This window comes from Rhinopithecus bieti, unplaced genomic scaffold (assembly GCF_001698545.2).
Source record: "Rhinopithecus bieti isolate Rb0 unplaced genomic scaffold, ASM169854v2 scaffold_50706, whole genome shotgun sequence".
NCBI lineage: Eukaryota > Metazoa > Chordata > Mammalia > Primates > Cercopithecidae > Rhinopithecus > Rhinopithecus bieti.
This window is the reverse complement of record NW_016819840.1, coordinates 259,223-268,737: the sequence shown is the minus strand read 5'-3', so window position 1 is coordinate 268,737 and position 9,515 is coordinate 259,223. Positions and strand designations below refer to the sequence as shown.

The window sequence follows — 9,515 nt, the reverse complement described above, 5'->3', positions numbered from 1 at the left end:
GGGATTATAGGCGTGAGCCACCGCGCCCCGGCCAAAATCACAGTTTTTATATACAAAGCCATAAACAGTGTGCTGGCCCTGAGAATGCACCTCTTATCCGTCCAGCATCAGGGAGCCCGATAGACCAGGCCGCCAGCTGCTGCCCTGCACTCTAACACCCGTCACCTGGTGTGTGTCAAAGACTCCCATGCAGGGGGCCCCTCCCGGACAACATGGCTGCTGCTGGAACACATGCGAGATCCCTGATGGACACCTGTGCTCAGGGAGGCACTAAAGGTCTTGCTGGACTTAGCTTGTAGTGCAGGGTTGTCAGGGAAGCTCCGTCAAATTCCCAGTCTTCTCCAGCCCTAGTTGTGAGACTGGCATTGTGGGGTGACAGTGTCTACAGCTTCGCCCTGCTCCTGCACATTCTTATGCCTCCAATACTTACATCTGTTCTGGGGATACATGAGTATGTTTCCTCTTTTTAATTAAAGTTTTCTAATCCAAGGCCCTTATGGTGGGCCCAAAACATAAATGTGCAGAGGTTCTGAAGGGAACTGTTAGATGCGGAGGAAGCCACAGACCCTGAAGGAAAGCAGCCCTTGACCTCCATGTGCACCTGCCCTGGGGCTGCACCTGTTTTGTGAGTACTGAGTAGCCCCTTCAGCCCAGACTCCTTTCTTCTTTCTGCAGGAAATTTTGTGTCTGAACTCACAGTGATGTTCCCTCACTTCAAACCTTACGTACAGCCATACATGGCCATGTCCTCAGCTCTCTCACTGTTCATTTGCAGATACAGCAAGTTCTTAGCATTGTCTTTGGAGATGGTGAATCTGCCCTTCAGAGAGTCTGCATGGTGTGTCTGAATTCCATCATATTTTATACCTATTACTTACTCCAGCACCTTCCCTGGAGACTGGTGAACTCGGCTAATTCAGAAGCTACTGCAGGCGAATCTGGAGGCTACACAGGAGAGTCTCAGGAACTTCCCAGGTTGTCTCAGGTTCTCTATGGACTCAATCAGCTGCACCTCACACTGAACACCTGAAAATACGCACACATCCTGGTCAGAAACTACCAAACATATCCACTGTTTCTCTCACTCATATCCACTCACTCTCACTCACTCTATTTCTCTATGAGTCACCTTTTAAAACAGCAACAAGAAAAAATCAGCTTAGCTCAAACCCCATAGTGAGTCCTCTGTGTTCAGTCCTGATTACCAAATGGAAACCCCTGGGAATCCCAGGGCTGTGGCTCTTCTCCCAGAGCTGCAGGTTCAGGTCTGGACTTGTTCTCACCAGAAGAGGGTTGGCCCTGTTTTCATGCCTCCTCCTCCATAGCAAGCTCTCCTGTGGGATGACTGAAGAGAGGGCAGAGCCCAGAGCGGATGTGAGACTCCTGGAGGAGTTTGGTGGCAATGGCAGCATTTGGAAAAATATGATGACTCATAATGCGACTGTGCCAAGAAACTCACTTAGCAATCATTATTTTATTTTATATTTTTACACATGTGTATGAATACAAATATAGCTGCATTAAGCAAACGTTAAGAGAAGTAAAAAGAGAAATAGAAAACAATACAAAAATAAGAGAAGACCTTAATACCTCACTTACAATAATGTATAGCAAATTCAGAAAGAAAAATTTTAATGAGCCTCTGAACTTGAACAACACCATTGAACAAATTTACCTAAAAGACATTGATAGAAATTTGCAACCAAGGCCCATGTAATACACATTCTTCTCAAGTACACATTTAACATTCTCCATGATAGGTTATATGTTACATAATAAATTGAGTCTTAACATTTAAAGAGTCCGAGGAGGGTAGATCACAAGATCAGGAGTTCCAGACCAGCCTCCAGCCTGGCCAATATGGTAAAACCCCATCTGTACTAAAAAAAATACAAAAATTAGCTGGGCATGGTGGTGCACACGTGTGTTCCTAGCTGCTTGGGAGGCTGAGGCAGGAGGATCGCTTGAAGCTTAGAGGCAGAGGTATCAGTGAGCCGAGATTGCGCCACTGCACTCCAGCCTGGGAGACGGAGCGACACTCCCTCTCTAAATAAATAAATACATAAATAAATACTAAATAAATAAAAAGTAATGCCAATGCTTCGCTAACTCTTTCAAAAATTGGTGAGGAGTCTACCTTCCAAACTTTTTCTCCGAGGCTACCATTATAGTATTACCAGTAATAGACAAAGGCACCACAATAAAAGAAAAATATAGACTAATATCAAAGTGGACATAAATTAACCCACCAACGATAGTAAAATAAGTTCTAAAGTTTTTTTAGAAGACCATACACCATGATCAACTGAAATTTATTCCTGAGACACACAGATGATTCAACATCCTCAAATGAATCAATTTGATACACCATTAAAAAACTAAAGAAAATATCTCAGTAACATTTCATCAAAGAAGAAAACATTTGAAAAAATTCAGGGTTTCATGATAAAAGCTCTGAACAAAATACAAAAACAAGAAAAAAGAAACTTGTACATGTTAAAGCAACTTCTACAACTCAATATCTAAAATAAAAATAGCCTAATGGGTAAATAATCAGTTTTACACCTTTAACAGTATTAGAAACTAGAACTCATGTTAAATGTTTTTCTCCATGAGTAACGGTCTATCTTGTGGTGTACTTGGCTGGACAATACTTTGTAGTTATTTGATCAAACACTTATCCAGGTGGGGGTGTGAATTTTTAATAGACATTATTAAAAGTGTAATAAGCTGACCCTACGTCAGGTAGATTATCATCGATAACCAACGTGGCCCTGATTCCATCAGAGCAGAGCTGGAGAAGGTCAAACTCCATGGTGATTAAGCAGCTTCAGCTGTTTCTGAGACTTCCAGCCTGCACTTACTGCTGGCCGGCCCTGAGGATATTGGATGTTTCCAGTCATCCTCCAAAATCGTCATCCCCTACATCTCACAGGAAAGTGGCGTGTCCCACTGCAGCTTGTCACACCTAAATTTCAGACAGAAAGAGACTCTCAAATCAAATCATATTTAAATGAAAATGAGCATCGCAAGGGGATTATCCATGGGCACATTTAAGTTGGTAAAAGAAGACAAGTGTTTTAAAAGATAACTGAGGAGGCTTACATGAACTGTTTTTAGACAATTATCATGGGATAGAATAATAAATAACAAGGGTGGAATCAGTTTAAGTTTGGACAGGGAGTTGCAGGGCAGATATCCCCACAATATTAATTCTCTTATTGTGGTGGTAGCCTTTGTTCAAGGTTGTGGCTGTGCAGAGTATTTTTATGATAGTTCTTGTTATCAGGGATGTGCGCATGAGAACCCTCTATTCATGACCTTCTCCAGCTTCACCTGTAAAGATTATAACACGAGTATCTCCATTTCAATTCTCACAACTTTCACATCCTCTTCCTCACACCACTAGTGAAGAAAGTTACTGTCTGAAGATTTTTCAGAACAGGATTAGAAACACATCCACATCCCACGTTAACCAAACAAGCTTGTCCCCTTCAGTCCCCACCGGCAACTTACATTTCCAGATGAATCTCCAGGCAACACAGTGGAGGGTCCTGAGTGACGAGGCACGAAGAAAGTCTCACCAGCCTCTCCTGCATGACTGCAGCAGCCACAGCCTGAGACCCACCTGAGCTCCAGGAAAGGGCTTGAGGCCTGGAATTTTGACCACAGGGTAAATATCTTCCTTTTCCAGAAAGCAGGAAAAGCAAATGGAAAAATGAGAACAACAACTAAAAAAGAAAATAATTGAATTAGGAACAAAAGAAGCACCAGATCAGTGTGATGCTGATTTGCATACTTCAGTGTCAGGAGAAGGGCCAGACGTGAAACCTGTGAGGTTCTACGTGACACTGACCCTGCCCAAGCCTCTCTATTGTCTGTGACCAGCATCCGTAAAGACTATTCTAGTCAGGGAACCTCACTGAGGTCCCTGTCCTGGGTCTGATTGGAGAAGACTCACCAGGAAGCCCTGAGCTTGCTCAGGACTCTGATCCTGGTGACCATGGTTGAGGACTTTTCATCCCTGTAAGCATCAACCCACATTTGTGCAAGTGAGAATAGCTCTTCATATTAAACTAATCTCTCTCAAATACTTAGAGAAGACATTGTTAGGCACAGAATCCTAAACTTAGAGAGGTTCCCGGGGAAACTGTAAGAAGTAGAGGAAGCCCCACATCCTGACAGGAAATCAGGCTCCGTGTGCACCGGCCTCTGGGTTGACTCTGATCGGTGGGTCCCGAGCGCCCCCTGGTGGCCCGGCGCGCCCCTGCAGGGAGGTTTGTGTCTGGGCTCACACCGACTTCCCCTCACTGTGTCTCTCGCACAGTAATACACGGCCGTGTCTTCGGCTCTCAGGTTGTTCATTTGAAGATACAGCATGTTCTTGGAATTGTCTCTGGAGATGGTGAATCGGTCCTTCACAGAGTCTGCGTAGTATTTCTGACTTCCATCATACGATATAACTGCCACCCACTCCAGCCCCTTCCCCGGAGCCTGGCGGACCCAGTCCATGCCATAGCTACTGAAGGCGAATCCAGAGCCTGCACAGGAGAGTCTCAGGAACCCCCCAGGCTGAACCAAGCCTCCTCCAGACTCCACCAGCTGCACCTCACACTGGACACCTGCAAACACAGAGACACCCTGGTCAGAAACTGCCACACATACCCACTGTTTCTCTCACTCATGTCCACTCCCACTCAATCTCTCTAGTTCTCCATGAATCACCTCTTAAAATAGCAACAAGGAAAACCCAGCTCAGGACAAACTCCATGGTGAGTCCTCTGTGTTCAGCGCTGATCACTGAATGGAAAGTCTTGGAATCCAGGCCTAGGGCTCCTCTCCCAGAGCTACAGGGTCAGGGCTGGGCTGCTTTTCATCAGCAGGGGGAGGGCCCTATTTGCATGTCCCCCACTATATAGCAAGCTCTGGGGTGGGACATCTGAGGAGAGGCCGGGCTCAGTGCAGATGAAGTGTCCTGGCGGAGATTGGTAGTAATTCCATCAATGAGGAAAATATAATTTTATACTATGTCATTGTGCCTTGACTAACATTTAGCTCTCACAGTCTGATTTTATTTTTACATATTTACACTATATATTTAATGCAGGTTTTAATGTTATATTTTACAGAAGATAATTTACATAGAGAACATAGCAGTTGTGCAGTGTGTCTAAGATTATACAACTAAAAATATTTAGTCCTATTTTCTGGGCCTGTGCTCTATTCACCAGAGGAGGCAGCTCCCCTAAGACAACTACCGGACAGCGTGGACCAGGCCTGGTGAAGGCTGCAGGATTCTCCATCTGTTATGACAACTTTCTGTAATTTACCTAAATATTTAGAGAGAATCATCGTTTGTGTGTGTATTTTCCGAAGTCAGTCATGTTTCTTGTGTCAATAGCAATCTGTTTATGACTCCATTTCAGCAAAATGTTCATTCATTTATTTGTTATTGCTTTATTCAAGTGTAAGTGATAAATAATTAATTCAAATTTATAGTGAATTATTTGAAAAATGTAGACCTATGTTTGCAACCATTCAATCAGCACTTCAATCAAGTTTTGAATAATTGAATTAATCCCTAAATCTTCTCTTATTCCTCTGAAATTTAACTCACATCCCCATTACTCCCAGCACCACATTCTCTCTCTTTTTTTTTTTTTTTTTTGATTTTGAGACGGAGTCTCGCTCTGTTGCCCGGACTGGAGTGCAGTGGCCGGATCTCAGCTCACTGCAGGCTCCGCGTCCGGGGTTTACGCCATTCTCCTGCCTCAGCCTCCGGAGTAGCTGGGACTACAGGCGCCTGCCACCTCGCCCTGCTAGTTTTTGTATTTTTTTTTTTAGTAGAGACGGGGTTTCACCGTGTTAGCCAGGATGGTCTCGATCTCCTGACCTCGTGATCCGCCCGTCTCGGCCTCCCAAAGTGCTGGGATTACAGGCTTGAGCCACCGCGCCCGGCCTGCACTACATTCTCAGAAAAATTTAAATCTTCTCCATGTTAATTTATAATAGTGTCACCTTCTAAAATTTCTACAAATGTGTCATATAAAATTTACTCTTAATTCCTTAGTGTTTTTTACTTAGCACAATTCTTTGATAATTTAGCCGTGGTTTTATATGAGTGAGGCATGACTTGATTTCACACTGCATCATATTCCAGTACCTCAATATATGTCAAACTATTTAATTGTTCACCAGTGACAAAATGTGATTTGTTCTTTCAGTTAATGGATTTTATAGAGAAAAGCAGCTACTCAGCATGGCATGATCTTATTCCTACCTCTTTAACAACCGAGCTGAACAACTACAAATAAAGAAAAAGCATCCAACATATCTGAGTTGATATCACAGAGAAAAACAAACAAACCAACCTGAAATCTGAGGAGAGAGGAGCCTGCAGAGAGAACCAGGACGCATATATTAGTGTACCTAGGGCAGTAACCACGGGATGGTATTTAAGATAGGAACAGGCTGACTTGAAAATATTCAGAGAGTTGTTGAGAATGCATATGCTCATTGTGTTAGACTGTGAAGCTCCTAGTGCTTGCAGGTTTTTCCTACACAATTATTATTAATTATTCTTGCAGTACTTTATGCAAATAATCAGACCATGTATAAGATTAAAGTTTATTTTGCAAACAAGTCAGTCCTACAATCAGTTTCTGACAAAAATCAGAATTGGAGAGAGAAAAAAATACGTCTCAAAATGTATCATACACTCATTTTTAAACTCTAATCTCTTCAGTTGTTTTAAGTATGTGCTTCCATTTTAGACTAACTCTGCTTATTGCTGTGAACCAACCAATGATCTCTGGCTGCAGCTCAGAAGAAACAAAGGCATATGGGTAATATAAAAATCTGGATCAATATTTTAATTCTGAGCAATTATCCTGCAAATCACTCCAGGTGATGGGATGAAACAGGGTCCCCCTACCCCGGAGGTTTCTTTGTCTGGGAAAATAAGACCAAGGGAGCTGACAAAAGCCAAGCCCCATGCCCAAATCTCAGCAGGCGCAACTACAGCCACCAGTTATCTGGGCGTGTCGCAGCCTTGGAAGCTGTATTCAAACTGTCTCATCACCTTGGCTGGTTTTGATACATGTCTTCTAATAACCCGGTTTGTCTCTTCTCATCTTCAGGCCATCCAACTCCAAATGGTCATCCAAGTGAAGCCTGAGATAATGGCTCCCTTTTACTGGGGTCCCATAGGCAGGCCTCCAAGGGAGATCTTCCCGAAGCAGCATCCCGCATCAGCTGGAAGCAGTTAAAGTTGGCCTTTGTCTCTATTCTAACGGCAGTTAGATGCACTTCTTCAAAGAGGAAAATGATAGAGGTAGATGGCAGATAACTCTCCTAGGCAGACAGGGGAGAGGCCCCAAAGAATGTCCAACCCACCAAGGTCATTCTGCACAGGGGGCTTGCCTAAACATGCCTGCAGGGAAAATAGTTAATGTTGTATCTCATCACTCTCTGATAAAATGGCCACAAATAACTATCTCGACGCATGAAGATAAATAACTACTTTGAAATTAGAACAATTCCCAAGTAAGGTCAAAGTTAGCATGTGGTTCATAATGTGATAGACAGGAGACACGGCTGAATACGAAGAATGTGTTCACATCTATTTTATGTCAAGATCAGGAAAATATTTTGTATATTATTTAGGTAAGAGTCCCACTCAGATCATTGATTTAAGATTATATATTGATGGATAATACCTCAATAATAAAAGTAGAGGTTATTAACCAGTAATTTGTATTACTAGTACAAACTTCCATTTAGGATATATTATTCTGGGTGTTGTGAAATCAACTCAGAAGGCAGAAAACTTTGCACTTATCACAACTTTTTAATAAATTAAAAATTAGAATTAAGTACATATGTTTCTAGATGGTGCACAACTTTGGAATATTTTTGCAAAGAGAGAGGGTTCTTACATCTTCTGGAAATCCTATCAAAATGGACAACAATGGAAAAAACTTTCAGATGAATTTCTACCTACTAGAGATCTGATTAATAGAAATTTAAAGCAAATGCTAACACACAAACAAAAAACTAACATGGAAGCTAAAAAAATTGTGATTTAATACACCAAACATTCTAGCTCAACCTAGCTTATAACATAACTTATAACGTAATCTAACCGTGGAGGGCACTGTCATTGTTCATATAAGATAGAATCAATCCCACTCACAATCTTGTGGGAATGTTTAAAAAATGGCATCTCTATATTAAAATTATCAAATCTGCAATAAAATGTAAAACTCCCTTGGCCAAGCGTTCTCCCACTAGCACTATGGAATCATGGTCCACTCCTCAGGGTGCATCAATTATTACCCTATGCCTTGGTAGCTAAAAGGCCTATGCGTTTATAGACTTTACCCCCAGAGATCATCCTTGTTGTACTGCATGCATGTGTGATGTAAACTCCAACCATGAAGAGTTTGAGGCAGCCTTTTTACTACACCTTTTCCACAGACTCTTGTGATCTTCAACAAGAAAACTGGAAGGAACATCAGCGGAAAATACTGCTCTTGAATCATATTGGAAGGAATCTTGTCAGATCCTTTTAACTAACTCACTGCAGAAAACATTCAGGCAGTTAATTACTGGGTTCATTTGCAACTAAAGAATCAATTCAGGCCTGATTCAGTGGATCATCCGTATAATCACACCACTTTCAGGAGCAAAGTGAGGGAAATCCCATGAGACCAGGCAATCAAAACCAGCCTGGGCAACATAAAGAGTTCCTTTTTCTTTGAAAAAATAAAATAAAAAATAAAGAGGGGAGCGTGGCCTGCCCCTCTAGTTCTAGATATTCAGGAGGTTAAGATGGGAGGAATATGTGAGTCAGGAGTTCAAAATTACAGCGAGCTATGATCACACCGCTACACTTTAAACTGTACGACAGAGTGAGAGCCTGTCTCTAAAACAAACAAACAAAAAGAAGCAATTAAGAATTCCACACAACTGTAAAGCTACTCAAATAGGAGATGTTAAACTGAGCACCTTCATAGATCCTCTGGCATTTCTGATGTTTTTAAGCAGATGGCTGACCTAAGACCTGCAGACTAAGCTGATAGTCCTTGATTGTGAGAAACTTCTACCCAAGACATTAGACCAGGACCCTGTCTAATTCCCCATCCCCTCCTTCTTTTTCTCATTATTCTTTGCTTATATTTCTAAAGTCATCTCATTTCTGTAGACCCGGGTGTTGTCCACCCATATTGAACACTTATCTTCTTTCTTATTATTTTTATTCCTGCTACATAGAATAAGTTGTCACACTATTTTTTGGTGCATGACTGCTGATGAATTAAGTCTTACTTCTCCATCATCTCCTTTTTTGCCACACAAGGTGAATTTAGTTTGGAATCACAGGATCATCTTCATTCAATGCCAGTGGGAGTTTCAAACCCTATAAACCCCTTTCCGTGAGTGGAAATCCCATACTTCTTGGAGGCTTTGTTCATTTCTTTTTACTCTTCTGAAACTATTCCAATTAATAGAAAAAG

The 9,515-nt window shown here is 42.0% G+C and overlaps 1 pseudogene across 1 annotated transcript; it reads right to left on the bottom strand.

Annotated features, from left to right (window-relative positions):
- Positions 1–4,109: 4,109 nt before the first annotated feature.
- Positions 4,110–4,991, bottom strand: LOC108519982 (Ig heavy chain V-III region 23-like; annotated as a pseudogene). The gene is made up of 2 exons (XR_001882789.1): positions 4,726–4,991; positions 4,110–4,622 (listed from the first exon to the last, which is right to left on the bottom strand). The product of XR_001882789.1 is annotated as an Ig heavy chain V-III region 23-like (transcript).
- Between the last annotated feature and the right edge of the window lie 4,524 nt (positions 4,992–9,515).